The 20,940-nt window shown below is 37.5% G+C and overlaps 1 long non-coding RNA gene across 1 annotated transcript in view; it reads right to left on the reverse strand.

Moving 5' to 3' along the window:
* LOC108493991 overlaps positions 1–20,940 on the reverse strand; it is a 112,568-nt gene that overhangs the window by 91,464 nt on the left and 164 nt on the right. The window contains exon 2 of the long non-coding RNA XR_001873696.1: positions 19,812–19,927. This is a non-coding gene — a long non-coding RNA (uncharacterized LOC108493991). The remainder of the gene's footprint in view (positions 1–19,811; positions 19,928–20,940) is intronic.

Consider the following 20,940-nt stretch of genomic DNA (forward strand, 5'->3'; position numbering starts at 1 on the left):
TTTTCACCATCTTTAAACTTTCTTTGGCCTTCAATATTACATCTGAAAGTTCTAGAAATATCTTCATCATTTACAACATTCCCTGAGTGATTCATTTCCATAGAATTATATTCCCAACATCAATTTCTGCTACACGCACAGCACAAGAAGCTGCTTTCATTACATGCCATGGATTTATGAAATTGATTCATTTTTAAACTTATTCATCATTGCACTCAGGACTAATGGAAGTCATGATGTTGAAATATAAAAAAAAAAAAGAAGCTTTTTGTAAGAGGTCTAACAGAAATGGTCAAGGTTAAGAGAATACTGTTTCTAGCCCTCTTCTCATCCTCTTTAGGCAAAATGATCACACAATGACACAGGTGCCACAAGAAATATTCAAAACATTAGCTGGATATATTTTGTAGATATCTGCATTAGCAAACATTAATAATTCAAGATATTTGTACACTGCAAAACTAACCAAGAGTGTTTCCATGGGTTCATATCCATGCTTCCCTCAGTCTTCCACAGTATTGCCAACTCAGCTGTAAGTCCTTACATGCTGGGATAAGGTTGGGCAGTTGCAGACAGGCACAACATATACATACATGTGTGTGTCTTCTCTCTTAGCATATCGAAGCAGAGCAAAAACTGACCAAAGACAATCCACTGAAACCAGGTTTGGGCAAATACACTTGCTAATCTCTTTGGATAACGTTATCCGTTAATTCCTATCTTCAAAAACCCACACATCCATTCAGATCTCAGTGTCTCTAAGTGTCTCCATGCAATACTTCACATAAGCAAAATATCCAAGAAAACAGTAACTATCCATTCATAGAAAAAAAAAAAGGGGGGGAGGGAAAGGACCCTTTCAGTTCCCTGTATGCTTTAAAATATTAACAGTTTAGTTTTATGAGAAATAACTTTACACTTTGGTGATAACTATATCAAACCTCAAAATTCTCAGAGGAGATAGCTGAGGCAGGACTGAAGATAACATTTTTTTGTTCATGGAAACTGCATCTATGGACACAACTTCCAAACTCCACTCATGCCAATGATGTGATACTTCCCAATCACATTCTCCCTTATTTTCCAAAATGTAGTAATTCCTTAATAAATCCAGTCCATACCATCCGTGGACAGACTCAAAACAATTCAAGAGGAAAGCCAGAAGCATTCTAAACTTCATACCGCACACCACCCACTCAATGGTTGGCACTACCTGTCCCTTTCTGTAAAGAAAGGCTTGGGAAACCTCACAGCACTAATTAGGTCAGCATTTATCCTCAGAAGTATAATAATATCAGTGGAAAAAATTTATTTGCATCCCAAACCTCAGCTTCTTCGGAACATCACCCTTTTAAAATAACCTCTATAGAAGTAGCTTATGCTTCTCCTCATCAGCCTGCTGGCTGGAGAGGAAAAAGTATCAATAGTATAGGGGCTATACAGCTGAAGAGCACACTACAGCTGCACACTAGGCCAGGCAGCTACTTTATCTCATCCCTCTGACATTTTGCAGCCCAGAACCCCCCTCCGTGTCCTGGGCTGCAGCCAAAGCAGTGTGGGCAGCAGGGGAAGGAGGGCATTCTGCCCCTCTGCTCTGCTCTGGTGAGACCCCACCTGCAGTGCTGCCTCCAGCTCTGGGGTCCCCAGCACAGGAAGGACATGGAGCTGTTGGAGCAAGTCCAGAGGAAACACCAAGATGATCAGAGGGATGGAGCACCTCTGCTATGAGGAAAGGCTGAGGGAACTGGGATTGTTCCGCCTGGAGAAGAAAAGTCTTTGGGGTGACCTAACTGCAGCCTTGCAGTACCTTAAGGGAACTACCAAGAAAGATGGAGAGAGACTATTTACAAGGGCCTGCAGTGACAGGACAAGGGGGAATGGCTTCACACTGAAAGAATGTAGTTTAGATTACATGATAGGAAAACATCCTTTACTGTGAGGGTGGTGAGGCAGTGGCACAGGTTGCCCAGAGAAGTTGTGGATGCCCCTTCCCTGTTCAGGTGTTCAAAGCCAGGTTGGATGAGCTCTGAGCAACCTGGTCTAGTGAAAGGTGTCTGTAGTAATACTAAGAATTCAACAAGCAGCACACAAAATGGAAGAGGACAAAACCACATTTCAATATTCATGAAGAAAAAAGATAGGTGTGTTTTCAATACTTTTCCATCTTGAAGGACTATTTTGCCCAGCACATACCCACCAAGGAGCCACAGAAGTTTATGAATATGACAGTAATGACGTATCTCAAAATCCTTCAAAGTAACTGGTAAATATTAAATGGGAAGTCTGATAACTCAAAAGCCTGATGAGCAGGACAAAAACCCAAACAAAACAAAAAACAACCAACCAAACAAGAACAAAACAAAACCCCACTCATTGCTCAGACCATAGAATCATAGAGAGAAGCCAAAAAGTTCCACATTGGAAACAATATTCAAATGAGAGTAGATATCTTTATACAATGTAAATACAGCAGCATGCCCCATATGAGCTTTCTGTGGTATATTTATCCTTCCTCTAGAGGCACACCACATTGGGGAATGGCTATTATACTCTTAAGAACAATAACCTAGAACAAGATTTTTAATTTTATCCAGTCAAATGTCAATAAACAAATGGAAATTTAGCATAAAACAGTACTTAGCACTTTTTGTAATCAAGTCTCCTGTTCCATATACCCCAGCAGAAGATCAGCTGTGAACTTCATGCAATCAGTGTGAGCTCATAACAAAGCCAAAACCCTGCAGCTGTTTCTTTGTGCTACTTAACATACAGGATTTGCCTTGCCAGAACTTAGTATGCTTCCCTTGTCTATTAATTTGTAATCAGTGGATACTGAGACATATATATTGTCACATTTCCTGAAGGCTTTACCAGGAGGAAAAATCCTTTAGTATCTCTGCTGAAGATCATTCTGTACAATTATTCAGCGGCAGCCATAATCAGTGCTATGAAACACATCCCCACCCCTGCCAGCACCACCCGTGGGGCGATGGCAGCCAACTGTTAGTTCCACCAGTGTATCCAAGTCCTTCTCCACAGGGTTGTTCTCAATCCATCTCCTCGTCTCTTTCTGGGGATTGTCCCAACTCACGAGCAGGACATAGCATGTGACCTTGTTGGACCTCATGGGGTTCACAGGTGCACAATTCTAAAGCCTGTTAAGATCCCTCTGGATGGAATCCCTTCCTTCCGGAACAACCACCATGCCACTTAATTTGGTGTCATTCACAAACTTGAGGAGTTTTCAACCCCCTTGCCCATGTCCCCGAAAAACATCACGAGTCCTTTGGGAGTGAGCGAATGATGTCTTCAAACATAAATGAAGAAATTTCTGGAGAGGGGAGAACAGCAGAATATGATATTTAAAAAACAAAACCAAAAAACACACACACAAAAACCCCCAAAAAACCAAAACCAAACAACCCCAAAAAACCCAAACAAACAAACAAAAAAAAAAGGAATATGCAGTCAGCATGGCTGATCAGAAAATTAAGCTGCTGGGATTAATGGCTGAATTCCTAGGGCTGCTGGCCATCCTAATGCATCGCTCTTGGTATTTGCAGGCTTGTCTCCAGGTTTTGATCATCCCTAGCATTTGCTCGATGGAAAGAGGTAAAAGGCTCAAATCAGAGACATCTGCTGCAATCATCGAGTACCTTGTTTACCAAATTCAACAAGAGGAAAAGCCTGTAGTAGCTCAGCTGTTCACTTTCTGTCATAATTAGGAAATAGTATTTGATTTCATGGGAGAAGAAAACAAGGGCAGTGTGAAACAACAAAATGCAAACCTCCAATAAGAGCCGAGTTCAGGAAGTTCTGGTTTATTTTTCCCACAGAACAGGTTACAAGGTGGGAAACAAGAATACGAACATTCTCAACTCCATTTTTTGAAGAAAGGCAAACTACTGAATTGATATGTTTACCTCTGACCTGAGAAGTTGATAGTGTATTTGGTCTTGTTTTACCTAAACTCAGTTAGGCTTGAGCCTCTTGCACTATGCAATTATGACAGAAACAAAACCCACATTCTCTAATTTGGAACCAATATTTTTCTCCCATCTTCCCAGGTTCACTCTGTAATTCAAAAAATGAAACAAATGCTAAACCAGCTCTACAGTCTAGTACCATATATCAAATGAGAAGTTAAAGTATTAGGCCATGTTAAAATTTCAAAATAAGCTTATAAAAGAAACTTGCAGGCTTGAATGCTTTGGATGATATTTCTTTTACCTCAAGAGCCTTATTGGGAGCACACACAAATAAACTGTTACCATGATATTCTTTCATACCTGTCCCTCAGAAGTTGAAAATATTCTTTTTCTGTGCTTTTTGCCTGTGTGTATGTTTTTCCATTCTGTCTCTTAATAATCATACAGAACTTTAAATAGAAACAGCCCTACTCTTTTAAATTTGCCTGATGGGAAGCATGGAATGAATTAAAACTAAAACACAGGAACAATCATTTGTCAGGGGAATAGAAGAGAACTCATGCACACACATATATGCACTTGAAACTCAAGTTTTGTGCTGGGAGCAAGATAAGAGTTCTCAACCTGAACTTGGGAGAAAGGACATGCTGTTCTTCCAGATGTTCAATTAACATCACACACTGAGGCAGGAAAATTGGATAGAGGGTGATCTCTCTCAAAACTCTTGAGTCTTGATGATCAGACCTTTCTTCTCTTGACAGAACAAAAGAAATCCCAAGGCGCATTTTTAAAAAGTTTTTAGGAATTTCCATATGCTCCAGATTACAGAAGCAAAAATAAATACATGGTTCAAAAAAAAAAGACCACAGCTCTTTTTGCCTTTTAATACTGAAAGGTCCTAACACCCCTGCTCCTTCTGGGGCTGAACTATCAAACAGATCATTAAAAAGATCTAAGTTAAATTATCTCCATGACCAAAAGACACTGTTTCCTGTGTTGGGGAGAGCCAAGAAGAGTTATATAAGTGTTGAAAACTCTCAAACCAGATCATTTCAGTGAGACTGGTCTCTGAAACTTTACAAATACCAGCAAAACCATATCCACTCTAAAAACCAGTTGTGGTTTCATTATTAAAAAAGAAAATAAAAAGAAAATAATCCCAAGCCCTATGTCAAAACAAACAAACAAACAAAAATCAACCCCGGAAAAACTATATGAAACAAAACACATAACTCAACATTGCAGCATGCAATGTTATTCCGAGAACAGAACAAGAGCAGTAGCTACCAAAACCCTGTATCTTATAATTGCATCCTAAGTTTCCTAGGAATTTTAAATAACAAAACATCAATGGAAAGTGTTATTCCAGATAGTAATTAGACACCTGACAGAATTCAGCTGAAATGTAGTCTTCCTCAGGAAATACTCCACCCCCCCCCAAACACCAAAAAGACAAAATATAAAGCAAGGGGACAGTCTTCTCAGTTTTAACATCTTTAAACTGAATTTGCAAGGTTTCTTCCCACTTTCCCTATGAGCTGGGAATAAGGTGCTTTTCAGACGTGATTGGAAAAAATTAAATTTGCATTACCAACACCTTCTGAGAGGGAATATCACACTTAAAATCTCACTCTGGGTAAAAGTGAGCACACTGTATATGTGGAGCTGAGGATTTATTATCAGTCTAGGTAAAGTTTTTGCATTCCATTGGTCCAAATAATCTACTACAGAAAACTCACAATTATTAAAAGTTTTACACTTGTATTTATCACAGAATTGTAGAATATGCTGAGTTGGAAGAGACCCACAAGGATCATTCAGTCCAACTCCTGACCCTGTACAGGACCATCCCCAAGAGTCACACCATGTGCCTGAGAGCATTGTCCAAAAACTTCTTCAACTCTGTCAGGCTTGGTGCTGTGACCACTCCCCTGGGGAGCCTCTTCCAGTGCCCAATAACCCTGTGAGTGAAGAAAATTTTTCTAATATCCAACGTAAACCTCCACTGACACAACTTCAGGCCGTTCCCTCAGGTCCTGTGACTATATTAAAAAAAACCTTTCTCATCCTTCCTTCCTACGTTATGCCTATGTTCCCAAAACTTGTCTGGGTCTGATGGAGCTCCCCAAGCAGAGGGGAGGGGAGTGTGACTCATCAACGTCCTCAGCTCTCCCTGGGACAGGTGGGGTGCTGGTGGTTGGTTCCTTTCCTTGTCAGTGCCAGTTCAGATTTCTTTGCATTCATTTGCATACTATGACCTGCTCCCTTCTCTCTGATCCCAAGGAAGGGGTAAAAGGTTCCCCACAGCTCCCCCAGTATCCCTGGGGCTGCCAGTGCCTTTCCCAGCACCATTCCCAGAACTGGAGCTCAAACAGGCTGGGCAATGGGCACTCTGGGAACCCAGCTCAGCCCTGCTCAGGGCAAGGGCAGCCCAGAAACCCCCGGGGACCCACCACAGCCCAGTGCCTGCCCCCGGCAGCAGCAGCAATCACATGTTGCTCTTCTAGATTTCACGTAGCCACCTACTTTAATAGATTTATTCTCCAGCTGTTCTCCGGTATGATTCATCTGCTCAATAAAGAGATTGGCACCATTTGAAATTTGTGCTTCTAGACATGGCTAACTGGGGAGCTATAATTCATATTTCACTGTCTGAACTCATTTCGGTGTCTGCTTGCCAGACTTTAAGGTTACCCAGGATTATCAGTCTCTTGCTTTCACCCAGTTCAGTAAGAGACTTAATCAGGATAAGACTCATTTGCTTCAATAGGATTTACTGCTTAAATTAGGCAGATGCTTAAGACTCTAATTCAGCAACGTGTTTAATCGTTAGAGCCTGCCTGTCAAAACAGTAACTCCAATGGGAACAGTGATTTAACACTTATTTAAACTCTTATATATATTTAATTTTAAATTTGTTATTTTAGTACTGTGCAGAATGGAAAGGAGTATAAGCACATGCTTAAACTCATATGCTACATGCTTTGCTGCATGGATTTCATATTCTTTGAAATATCAAATTAAGCTAGTAGAAAGACTTCCAGACTCTTCTATCCTTTTTTCTTGATAATCTCTCTCACCAGGAAATTTGTTATACATATACACAGAAGCTTCAGTTAAAGGGGAAAAAAATTTCTACACTTTTTAGTAGTCATAGAAGAGTTATTTGATTAGCATTTTGGCATAGAAGAAGAGCCCTTTAGGTTGTTATGAAGGTCTTCATAAAACAGGTGAAAATGAAAACTTGGAAAGACTATAAAATGTTATTACCATGATGAACTTACCTGAATGAAGATGAAAGTCAGCTCAAAGTTATCAAAACTTTGAAGAACTATAGAACTATACAAACACCTATTTTTAATTAAAATGGTGTGTAGGGGGAGAAAATTACAATTCACTCAGTTATTTATCACAGTCCTGATGATAAAAGTTATAAAATGCTTTCTCACTTGAAATACATTTATTTATATGGGGACAAGGACTGATCAGCAGGCTTCTGGGCATCCATAGGCAGGGGAATCCCTGCTTTGTTTGTTAGTATGAGTGCTCAACTCCTGCTGGACATCAGACCAAAACATATTACTGACACCACTGCATGTAAACTTTGGTTTCCAATAGGTTTATACATGACATTCTATTAATTATCTGTTTATTAGGTAACATAGAAACAGTCCAACATAGGAAAGGGTACAAGAATATTCTTAGCCATATTTTATCATATGACCTGCAGGAACCAGGATTGTATTTTTTCCATCTGTGTCTTACAAAAAAAAAAAAACAAAACTGAAAAAGCAATTTGAAACTGAGAGCTATTTAAGTTACCTAAGCAGAAATTTGCACAAAGAACATTATCAGAAAAGCAACAACAAAGACAAACTCTCACCTTAATGCCAGGTCTGAAGAATTGTATTTACTGCAATGACTCCAGTTAACTTATATTTATCAAGGCATAGCATGACAGCAATAGTACCTTTTCCCTTGCACTGTGGAATTATCATAGCTTCTAATAAAATTCCTGCTGGGATGCCATACCTCACAAGTAGCAAGATTTGTATGAATTACTAACTTAAGGATAAAAAAAAGGGATGAATTACTTGTCATCTAAAACTACGTGAAATTTAAAATTTAAAAAGTAGCCAGGTCACACAGTTTTGAACTTGAATCCTGATGAATAATAATGGATGGATGGAGACATACTAAAAAATTGCATAACTTCTTATGTGAAAACTTGAGATCTTAGTAAATGGACTTTTTTTTTTAGATACGTGTAAACAGCATCTAACACAATGGGGCTCAGTAATACAGCTTTCCAAGCCTCCATGCACTAATGAAGCAGAGACATATGACAATAGCAAAAGTAATTCTTGACTCCTTCAGAAACTTGAACTCTACCTATTGATTTAAAGCAACAAGTTTGAAACTACCACCTTGAACACAAGAGGAAAGACATGAATTGTTCTAAATTAATGTACATCTCAGTTTTTAATGAAAAGGAAAGCTGAATTCTGTCAGGAAAAGCCCAAACTTATTTTTGTTTATTCATGCCAATGAATACTGACAGATATAATTCATAGTCAGTTTGTAATTTATACCTCAATCTGTAGAGAGTGGCCACTTGGGAGTTCTAAATATGAGGTCAGCAAAGAAGGAGATCTACAAGTACATGCAGATGTTTTTCTATTTTGACACAAACAAATTGCATGAGTAGCAAATATATTTGCAACTTACCTCTGTCAAAATCAAAGTAGGCAGTAACAGGACTAAAGCCATGATCACTGAAGTAGTTTTCTTCAGTTGTCTGTATTATCTGCAGCAACCCTGTTGCAATAAACCATCCTATCTACAACTGAGATGATCCTGAAAAGCTATGCCTGAATTATTCTGAGAAGCTCAACACTGAGATGTCAATGGCACAGACTAATTTGGAAGGGGACTATTCACTATGCCCCTAGGTTAGTGCAATCTTCTCTTATTTTCATGTTTCTCCATTTAATTTTCTGACAAATGTTACAATAGCTCCATTAACACTAAAATTCTGATTTTTAAAAAACAGAGGTATAGAATTTTTTTTACATCTATCTCTAGGGTTTTTTTTAAGAATAACACGTGAAACTTTTTTGTAATTTGAACAATTTGCATTGGCTTCTTATAATTGTATTGGAATAATATACCTTCTATTCACCAAAAAGAAAGTGAAGAAAACCTCTTGAAAATTTTGAGTTCTGTCATATCTGAGTAAAAGTTCGTAATTTTTCAGATATCTTTTGATTCTTCAGAAGTAAGAAAATCACTGTATCCAGTTCTGGACTCCCCACTGCAAGAGAGACATGGACATACTGGAGAGAGTCCAGCAAAGTGCTACAAAGATGATTAAGGAACTAGAGCCACCTTTCCCAAGTAAAAAGGCTGAGAAATCCGGGACTGTTCAACCTGGAGAAGGCTCCGGGGGATCTTATCAGTGTGTACAAACACCTGAAAGAAGGCTGTAAAAGCAATGGATGCTGGCTCTTTTCTGTGGTGCTCAGAGGCAGGACCAGACTCAACGGGCAGAAACTGAAATGCGGGAGGTTCCCTCTGAACACAGGAAAACACTTTCTTCACTGTGAGAATGACTGAGCACTGAAGGGTTGCCTGGACTGATTGTGGAGTCTTCCTCTTTGGAAATCAAAAGCCATCTGGAAACGGTCATAGAATCTTAAAAAAATCACAGAATGGTTTCAGTTGGAAGGGACCTTAAAGATGATCTATTTCCAACGCCCACTTCACGGACACCTTCCACTAGACCAGGTTGCTCAGAGCTCCATCCAACCTGGCCTAGAACACTTCCAGCGGTGGGGTATCCACAGTTTCTCTGGGAACCTGCTCCAGTGCCTCACCACCCTCACAGGAAAGAATTTCTTCTGTATGTCCAATTTAAAACTTTCTTTCGATTTGAAGCCGTTACCTCTTGTCCTGTCACTACAGGCCCTTGTAAAAAGTCTGTAGACTGTTCAATGGACAAAGTGTTCCACGCACATTTCTCCTGACCTTCAACCTTAGGCCTTTGCTCAGGTACAAGCTGTTATTCAATCTCCTCGAAGAATGATTCATAAAGTTCTAAGATTCTGTCACTGTGCTTCCCCGAAAGAAGTTTATTTCTCTCTGCTGTCCTGCTTTGAGTCCAAGACTAGTTGTACAGACTTATTTATTTTTAACCTTGGCTGATATTTAATTTTCACCAAACTACTGCTTATCAAAGAAGAGGGTGAGGGAAGAGGGAAGGAAGGGAGAAGGAGAAGACATCTAAACTTATATCTTCTCCACAGAGCCAAAATACATTATTGCCCTCATTTAAATGGGAGTGTGATAGCAAGCCTGTAAATGACTTGTCTTCCCTAATCAGCATTCCTCAGTTTGACACTAATGCATCCTAACAAGGACAGTCAGAAGTTGTGTAAAAATAAAGACAGATTTGGCAAAGGGCTGTAGTTGTCAATAAAATCTTATAAGTAACTCAAGGTTACTGTGTCAAATAACTCACTTCAGCTCCTCTACAACTGCAAATTTACATGAAGAAGACAAACATTTTTTCAGAGCCTCTTCCTTGGCTGCTGTAAGACAGATTCAAGACAGTTTTCAAACTGGGTGTTTTCAAATCCAAACACGGAAGTTTCACATTTTCATCACCTCTATCATTTCTGCCTATGAGTAAAGTAAATTTAAGTCTTTCAAGAAATCAAGCTTCATTCAAAGATAATATGAGTATCTGCTACGCCACACGGACATGACCTCAAAAGGCATATCTGCTACACCATTATTAAACATAAATGAGCAAAACATTAAAAATACAGAAAAGGGATACTGAATGTCAGGGGCAAAATAATAATGTTATCTTAGTCTGAAGATATGACAAAGATACAAGTAAATGGTAAAAATTTCACTAGTATATTACTTTTAATTACACAATAACAGCGGAGGCTCCAAATGCAATTTGGCTAAAGTTGTTCACAGGGCAGAATTGGATATAACATGATTTACATTAGGTTTTACATGAAAAAGAAACTGGTTAGTTAAAATGAACTACAGACAGAGGAAGGAATGAGAGAAGGCAAAGGTCAAAAGTAAAAACTATAGTAAAGAGTAACACAGGCAACTTGTTTATAAAATGAGTAAAGCCTCTCTCAGTATATGAATGAAATATTACATGGAAGTCAAAACTATTTATAAGGATATGGACTTTCTAAAACAAACATTATTATGAGTAATTTCTAATAGTTTTTCTGGTCATTACAACCATATGGAAAGTTGAGACCTTGAAAACCATCTGACTTATCATAGCAATCATATTCCTGTCTATACTTCTTTGGTCTAAACACCTGTGTAAATAAATGTTATGATTTTTAGATTTAATGTTTATAGCCAAACTCTGAACAGATGCACAGATCCTAAAAAAAGTTAAATTAATGGTTTGGGATGGGGAATGTGGGTTGACTATTGAAAATTCTGCTGCATCTATTGGTAGTTCAAACATTGAAAAAACCTACAAATATCTGAGAATAGAAGGTTAGTTTTGAATTATGTACATTAAAGTAGACAAATAAGCCCAGGCAACCTCTATTTCATTAAGGAATAACATAATCCACATTTGACAAAGTCTGTATCTCTGTGACATCTTTATGAAAATATGCTACTGGATTTAGTAACTTCAGATATTCCTCCTGAGGGATTTGGTGGAGTTATCATCAGCTGTTCACAGAAACAAGCATTTTAGAATTTTAAAAAACCCAAACATATAACAAGTATTGGTAGATATTTCACAGCATAAGAAACCAAGCAGTTAAAGCTGGTTTTGAAGTAAAAAATAATTTCTAAAGAGATATTTAAAATATTTTGTTTTATTTTTCTTTCTGAAAAGCTGTTGCTTAATTACAGAAAGAAAAAAACAATAAACTCTTATCTTGAAAAGAAATCACAGCTAAAAAAGGCCACTTAAATTCATTCTTTCTGCTTATTATTTTATATATTATGTTTATATGTTTTCCAGAATGTCTAGTGGTTAAAAAAGAAAATAAATCACATTATAAACATATTCAAACATATGTTCTGCTTGTACTATCCAGCCTAGCTCACCAAATACCTGTGAGCTGTTGGAACACATTTTATTTCAGAGCAACGTGTATTAGCAAAAACTATTAATCTAATATTTTTCAACAATAAATAGGTGTTCTTCTGTATTGTATGCCTGATCAATTCAAAAAACAAAAGGTAAACCAGTCATCAAATAAATAATTCATTAGAAATCAGGCTTCAAGTTCTAAGGGTAGAGGGCTGATACATAAATAAATATTTGTAAGTGCATTGATGTTTTAAAAGTGTCTCTGGAAACTCTTGAAGTTAAAATATGAGCTTATGTATTTTACAAATTGATGGAGAACTTTAAGCCACATAGCTAGAGATGTTTGGCTTAGGGTTACTTTACATATATGTGCATTTTCCTTATATATTCTAGTATTTTTTTTTCTGGAAATTCAGTTATTGACTGAATTAGTCTGTTAAAAAATGTAGAGCAAGACACACAAAAGCTCCCCTCTGCATTCTTTTATTTCAATGACATTTAAATATGCCATTAGGAAAATGGAATGGAAAATCTAGACTGCAGATAGCACTTGCACTGAATTTTACACTATATATTAAATATTCTAGAATGATCTTAAACCAAACTTAGGCAGGAAAATTTCACCATTAAGCTGCTGTATTAACACACATTTTCATTAAATCTTCCTCATACTGCAGATTAAAATTTATACAAGTTCATTAGTAGCCAGTAAACAGACTGTGCCAAAATGTTGCTGTGTGACCTCTGTGATGTGACTACTGATCAGGAGCTTCAAGTGAGAGCAAACAGAACTATATAATTGTATATATAAAGAGCTATAAACATATATATGCACATCCATATGCACATATGCATGTGTGTGTATATACGTGTATGCAAACAGAGTTTCTTAAGTCTTTATTCCTGATGAACTACTACTCAGCTGAGGGGAAAAAATACAAACCTAACAGCAGGTTGTATGGTCAGCACATACAGCAAGTGCACAGTAGGACCAAGCAATACTAAATAAGAGAGGTATCAACAAAAAGCATCAAACCAAAGGAAGGAAAATACTGAGGTAGATAAGTAAAACGCCACATATAAGACTGTTTCAAAATCAGTTTTTTTAAAGAGTTCACACGAATATGAAATCTCGGACTCTAATTGAAGATACAGTCCTGTCAACATGCACTATGAATTAATATGAATACAAGTTTTCCCTTCTTGTATTCTTGGAGAATTCAGTTTTTTCCAGTAGACCAAACCCACCTCCATATATAGAAAGACTCTGATTTCTCTTTATGGATGTCTCTACCCAAAGAGAAAATAGTTTGATGTTCCTGATTTCAATCTTAATTCAAGAAAATCGATTGTATCCCAGCCCAAACCAGCATAAGAGGGTTCAATGCCTTCAACCCAACAAGGGTTACTATGCAAAATCTTCCAAAAATGCACATATAAGCTTTCTGGTTTGGATGTTATTCTTAAGATATCCTGTATTTCATATGCAGATGACAATAAAGTCCTAGTATCTTAGCAAGATCATTCATTATGGAACAGCACAGTACTAAAAGGAGTTTAAAATAATGCTGTATGTTAACAGACAGAAAAAAATTAGCAATCTTAAATAGGAGTATACAGGCAAAACAAAACACTTCTTGATTAAAAAAAAAAAGACTAATTATAACTCTAACAGTTCTCACTCATTATTTTAGGACTACTTGATTAGTCCTAAGAAGAACTGGTATAATTTTATGGAATATCAGCTTCCACCTCCTTAAACTCACCATTAAATAAACAGTAACTTTTTAACCAGCTCAGCATTTACTATCACACCATAATGTGTGAATTTTACAACACTGAAGCTTTAGTTCAGCATTTGATCTTGTTTCAGCAAAGAATACATATCTAGATGCAATAAATGTAGTTGATTATCCTGAACTATCAGTCAATGTTTGATTTGCATTCAGGTTCAGAGACCAGAATTAACCACTGCATCTTGATATGTGCCTCTGAAAATCTCAGGATCACACTGCTGATTCAATCACCTTTCAAAATATCTTTATATTTAGGTTCACTGCCTCATTTTGAAAGCTTCCTAAGTCAGCAGCATCATGTGGGTATGCCTGTTACAAAAGCATTTGTTGGATGGGCAGGCATAACACAAAAACAAGTCATCTTATTTATCAGTTTTAATGACATTATTACTAATGAGGCTTTTCCGCTCTAATTTGAACTGTGCTCGTATGGCTGAACCAGTAACAACTGTTATACTGTGATTAGGTGTTACCATTTTTTGTTCTGTTAACAACAAATTTTTGGTTCTCCCTCTCTTGCATACGGTGTCATCTTTCTTCCTTATAATAATGACTTGTAACTATGTACATCTTGGTTTATTTTACTGAAATGTAGCGCAAAAGCTCAAATGAACTGCATGTGCAGTTGTTTTAGATTCTGTGCATAGACATCAGAAGAGCTTGGAAGTCCAAAATTGCAAAAGGAAAAAAAATATTAGGAAAACAAACAACTGTGTCATATTTAGTGAAGAGAAGAAAAAAAAGGAAGGTATTAAATTAACTGCCTTAAAAGTATACAATAAAACTGGAAGCTCCTAGTCCTTATCCAGAGCTATGCCTGTGTTGTCACCTCCTTGTGCTTTAACACGGTAGAGTCAAAATGTGACCTGCTGATGCTTTTTCTCCTGTGTCTTTTAATTCTTACTAAATGTAAAATACTATTAACTGTCCTTTTCAAATATAAGGACAGTTTAAGAACTTCGTGCTTCATTACCATCATACCTAGCTTTTCATACATAACAGCTTTTTAATTGTGAGAAACTCAAATTGTATTCTCTGCAATAAAGAGAAGGACTAAGTTAGGTATGAAATTTGGTGTCCAAGGAGCAGAAGGTCCCTACTAATGTGCAAAAGTCTGCAACCATTTTGAGGCAGTCTGCTGGATCTAGTTTGACTTTGGTGGGACTGTATCAGCACACACCAGCAGCTTGATCATCTGGTTAAGGCACAAACCAGACCTCTCTACCCTGCAAACATACCTGTCTTTTCAGGGACTGAAATCACAAATGAGGGTGGAGGAAAGCCTTGCCTTCAGAGAGGCTGGGAACAGGAACCTGGGACACAGGGTTCACAGAGCTCCAGCTCCAAGTGTAACTAGTGTAGAGAGGAACAGGCATCTTAAATGCCCTGCAGGTTGGGAAGCAGCTGTTTCTATTCCAAGAAGTGCAGCCATTTCAGGGGCTGGAACTTTCCCACTCACAGGGGTATCACAGGATGGTGTGAAGCTGTTGATAACTCCCTTCACTGCAATGTGACCAAAGGCAAATAACTTTGCTACTCCACAGAGTTCCTGCAGGAGCTGTGCTGAAGAAATGGGTGAGAAGAGAGGGAATTTCTGTTGATTACCTTGCAGCTCAGACTGAGCTGGAGATGGACAATCCTGCTCCCAGCTAAACCTACAGTCCTCTTACCCATACAAAGAGGGATTAATCTACTGGCTGTGGCATCTCATCATCCTCTCTTTGCTAACATATCAAATCATGCACCAAGTGAACAAGCACCACATTGGATGACAGAAGAAGAGGTTATTTTCTGACTGGAAGATGAAAGAACAAAAACAAACCCACAGCTTCTTTTTTATGGGACAATTCTCTTCCCATCAGCTCACGATCCAGATTTTCCTTCTGCCTTCATGCTCCACTTTTTTCCTGTCTCTTTTTTTTTTTTTTTAACATAAACACAGTACGTGTGGAACAGAAATTCTTTTGTAACTCTGGCTAACATTTTGTATACAGTGATTTTCTATTTAAGTCATCAGGAATGTCATTAGGATAATAACTAACTAGGCAGTGAAAACTATTCTTCTCCCTCTATTAAGCTCTCCTTCCACCCCCTTATGCTTCTGCACAAGTGGAAGATGTTAATTATCTTTCACAAAAAGTAAAAATCATTCTAGTGATCATTAAAAAAAAACAAATAGGCTTAAATTAGATAGTACGATAACTCCTGCACGCTACTAAATGCATTTTAGCTTAGCAGATATAGCACACCTAGCTCAAAATATGTGTACATAAAGGTCTTAGGCAAGAGCTGCACTGAGAGGTACACCTATTTGTAAGCCAACAATCAATACAAAGCACCAACTGTGGGGTATACAGCTCTTCATTTTCTGCACACAGCTTTGTTCCCATCGGTGTGAGAGAAACCTCAGACACATCGCAGTATAAGGAATAGGTTATACCTGTGTAAACACAGATCTACTGAAAATAAGTGGAAGATGGAAGAGAAATCATGTAATGTGATTAAGTATTAAGAGTGAAGTGTCCATTATCCTTTCCATTACCGTGGAGTAAAGCACAACAGAAAGAAAGCCTACTTCTAGACTCCTTAAATGTGGATTGAGTTGGGTTTTATTTGAAAAACAAAGCTTTGATAAAATTACCACTGTTTGTTGAATGCACTGAAACAATTTACTTTCGTTTGCTCTCAGTGGATTCCACAGCATCTGACATCGTCTTTCTAATTTTGGTTTTAATTGTAGGTGGTAAAATCTGTGATGGCTATTTAAACATACTAGGGACTGACTTAATTTACTTATGTCATGTTGGGACTTATGACAACCTATCTGGGATTTTTCATATTCCTATTTTCATTCTCGTGCAGCACTGGAAAGCTTAGGACAGATGGTTCATCTTTATAATACTGTAATTGAATGTGTATTATCTCAGATGTTTTGGCGGTTCTGGATGGTCTGAGGAGGTTGGCTGGAAAAAGAAGGCAAGCTGGTACAATATTGTGATAAAAAGGAAGCAATTATGATGTGCATTTCTGATATATTTTGTTTTGAGTGATGAATCAATCTTAATTCATGTGCAGGCATAAATTTTTCTCACTGAAGGAATTAAACTGTTAGGGAAAAAAAAAAACAAAGCAAACAATTCATATCTATCAGTCTGTACCTAACAAGCTGTAAACTTTTGCTTTGGGAAAATGCTGCCTCTTCATACTGTGACAGAGTAACATACAGTGGAACATAAAAATAAGGAAGAAAAGCTGTGCCTAGAGGCTGTAAGTTGTCTACATCCATCCGACTCAGATCTAATAAAACCTCAAGTTAAACTGTTATGGTATTTTTTAACCAAAATAACAGATGAAATCCAGATCTATGGTATATCTTCACTTACAACTTGAAATGTCTTTTAAAGTCAAGTATTATTCTTTGCAGTTCTAAATGCAGCACAATGTGATGGCACCTTATGTACCAGTGAAGTGGCTCAAAGGGAGTAAAGGAAAGAGACTGCAACAGTCATTGAAAGTTTCTGCTAAATTCTAACATATTCATGGTTATACATGCCAGCACCCACCCAAGAGACTGACAATCTCTTGTTAACAGACTTTTAGTAAGAGGCAAATAAACAGTGATCAATTTGGCTATAAAGAAGACACAGGTCATAAATCAATTTTAGTGTGAGTGGGCACTGATTTTTAGAGTATTTTGTATTAATAAATACACTAGACTTTTTTCTAAACACCATTGGCTACAAGAAGGCAGCAAGTTCCACTACTATCATAATAACATTACCTGCTGCAATACTTTCTGGGTTTTGGGAGATTGTCACAGCCCATTTTGCTTCTAGAAAATGACAGCCTGGTTTGAACTAATTTGAAGCAATATGAGTGAGAGTTAGCAAAAAAAGTATACAAATAATCAAAGGTCCACAAATTAGCCATTTTTAAAATAGGGTCCTGTTATTTTAGTGTAGTAAAGAGATTTCTGAGACATATGCATTACATGACCATTCTGTAAACAGGTCTAATAAGAGCCAAGTAAACAGAAATCAATTTAAAAATAAACCAACCCTATTCCAATAGATAAATTTGTTCCACTAAAAATGGGAAGTCAAATAAGACCATTTAACCCCTTTATCACAGCTTCCTGCTGTGATAGTAGTAGTGTACTATGTACTAGAGGCCTCATCTATATTAGTATTATTATATTATCCACCATCACATCCTTTCCAAGTCCACCTACGTGAGAGAGCACATCTGTCTGAGTGAATAGCTGCTGAGAAAAAGCAAGTACCACCAAAATCTTCTAAAGCACATTGTCATGATCTGTCTACTTGCTCAGCTAAATGAGTGCAGTTAAACCTATAAACTCTAACACAACCTGTCTGCCTGACATATTTTTGAAGTTGGAGCCATGGAGATGTTATGACCACAAGCACGGTAAGAAAAGGAAGTCATACCATAGGATGATGAGCCAATAGATCCATGAGTGGTCCAAAGAAAAAAATCTGTGCACAGAAAAAGGAACAAAGGAAAAGCAGTATTCATGTTTGTCTTTTTTACGATCAAGCTTAACAGAGACAAATTTGCATAGTGGAATAAATGTCCAATTACAAAAATTGAGCTTAATCCATCTCTAAGGCTACTCTAAAAAAAAAATCCACAAAAAGACAAGATGCAGGGAATATATTTTATCTGGACTAGGCAAAAAATTCCACCTCAGGCAGGGCTTTGCAGCACACCTAAGTGCTACATGGCTGTCAGAAGAGTTAGTGAAATAGAGCCTGAGAGGAAGGAAATTAATAGTTTGCAGAAAAAAGAAAAAAGTTTCAGTTTAGTTCTCAATATTATAGGAATAGGTGCAGGTCAGAATGCTGAAGGACTATTTGGGAGAAAAAAAAACAGTAAACAAACAAACAAACAAAAACAAAGAAAACCTAAAACAAACAAGAAAAAGCCCTACCAAACCCCAAGAACACCACAATGAACAGCTTGGTTTAGTACAATTCAATTGTACCTTTCAGTTACTCCACTGTTAATCAAGGCTGAAGAATGGAAAAGGTGAGAACACAGGATTTAGCCTTCTCTGCTGAAATCTGCTTTTAATATATCACTCTGCAGGCCCAACAGTTTCCACCAATATACACCAAGGTAAGGCAGGAATGGGACTTCACAGAGAATTTGGGTCACCTACCATCAGTGTGCACACCCAGGAAGGCCATAATAGCTAAGCAGGAAATAAAGCCACTGTATGAAAGCCTTCCATTCACACTCAAAAGTAGGAATAGAGTGACAAGTTATATCCAGAAAGTTATGAAGAATTAGGGTAAACGTCTTCTAACTTCACTGACTGGGGTTATCAGTGAAAAGCATCGTATCAAGCACTCTACACACCCTCCAAAAATTATTTACACAGGCATCTGCCCAACCTCCCAACACCGCAAAGGTACCAACATTTCACTCTTCTCCAGGTCAGCATGCTGGATTTCTCTCTCACACTTGATTTTCTTTGTTTAAAAAGATAACTACTTTCTGCCAGCAAATTATATTTTTTTGGTCTCACCTAAACTTCTCCCACCCTTTTTTATTCTTATTTCTTTCACTAACTTTCTAATACATCTTTTGCCTAACTCTTCACTACTTTACTAAAGCTATTCTGATAATTCCATCACTCTTCCCACTCATCTTCAGAGTAAAAGTGATTAAAAACTACTATACTCATAATTCCTGCTCCCAGTATAGATTTTCTATTGATAATACATAAGTCAGCTTTCCCTCCTCTGGTTTTGTTTTTTTGTCTCTCGACTTTTTGTGACTGTAATTCTGTTTCTGCACACCCTCAGCCCGCTCAAGGCTTTTAGATACTCCACTGACAGAAGCTGCAGCATCCAAACAACAAAGCTTGTTGTTTAACTAAAAGCTTCCCTGTTACAGTCCCTCTAACAATACCTTCTTTTCTCAGAAGCAAGAGAGGAAGCTGTAACAGCACCTAAACACACTTACCTCTGGGAAAGAGTGAAGTTGGGAGCACCAGCCATTGGCAAAATAGCCACACCACACCACACCTGCATTTGTTTAACCCATTTAAACTTGTAGTGTTTAAACTGCCCTCAAAAGACCTGGTAAAGAAAAAAAATCCTAGAAGAGGTAAATTCTGCTGTTACAGATAGTAAAGGATTTTAAGATAGGTTATTTAAGATAACTCAGTGTGTTCTTTGTTGTCTGTTAAGTTACTCAAGTATTTCCAGGGAAATTTGGGTGTTACGGTATAGGGAAAAAATTGTCTCTATTCCCTGAAAAATAAATTAATTCATGGCTGCCCTTTCGCACAGAAGTTACTGGCAAACCTTCAGAGCAATTTGTCTCAACAAACACCATAATATATCAAGACAGCAGCATTTTTTGAAGCTACACAAAGACATTCAGTTTCTCATAATTTGATAAATAATTCATAATTCTTTAAGGTGAAGTTAAAAATATCACAATTATGGGTAATAGGTCTCCTTTGTCTAGCTTGCCACTCTTACAGAGAACGCATCCTCTGCCCAGGATTTGGCTGTTGCTTTCATGCTCAGACAGTGGTACCAACTCAAGTATTAAATGTGTGCTCAGAACTGAATGCTCCAATAGGTTCAAATTCGAACACACTAAAACTCCATGAAGCAGCAGGAAAAAGATTCCTCCACCACAAAACACAGCAAACCTCACTTTTAATCTAAGGTTTAAATCTAGCAAACAGTTTATGCTTGTTCTTGTATTTATTGCAAGTAGTTTCACTGAAATCAGTAAGATAAACGGGTCCATAAATCTTTAGCACAAAATGACCAAAGAGAGGAAAAAAAACATTACTCTTTCCTGGCAATTGATTTGCTCAATCCAAGCAACTATCACCCAAAATGGAAATCAGATCCTCTGATCCCTAATCCTGTGCTACAGCCTTTCTCTGTCAGTCTTCTGCTCTCACACTTCAAGCAAATTACGAACTACAAGGAGCTTATCTCCCAAAAATCTCACATAAAATACAACAAAAGCAATCTACAAAGAATGTGATTTAGTTTACTTGTGGCACTATGCTTTTCTCAGCTGAGAATCATTCTTAACCCAAAATACCTGAATGATCAACATCTTACTG

Source organism: Lepidothrix coronata, unplaced genomic scaffold, assembly GCF_001604755.1.
Source record: "Lepidothrix coronata isolate B3197 unplaced genomic scaffold, Lepidothrix_coronata-1.0 Scaffold21, whole genome shotgun sequence".
Taxonomy (NCBI): domain Eukaryota; kingdom Metazoa; phylum Chordata; class Aves; order Passeriformes; family Pipridae; genus Lepidothrix; species Lepidothrix coronata.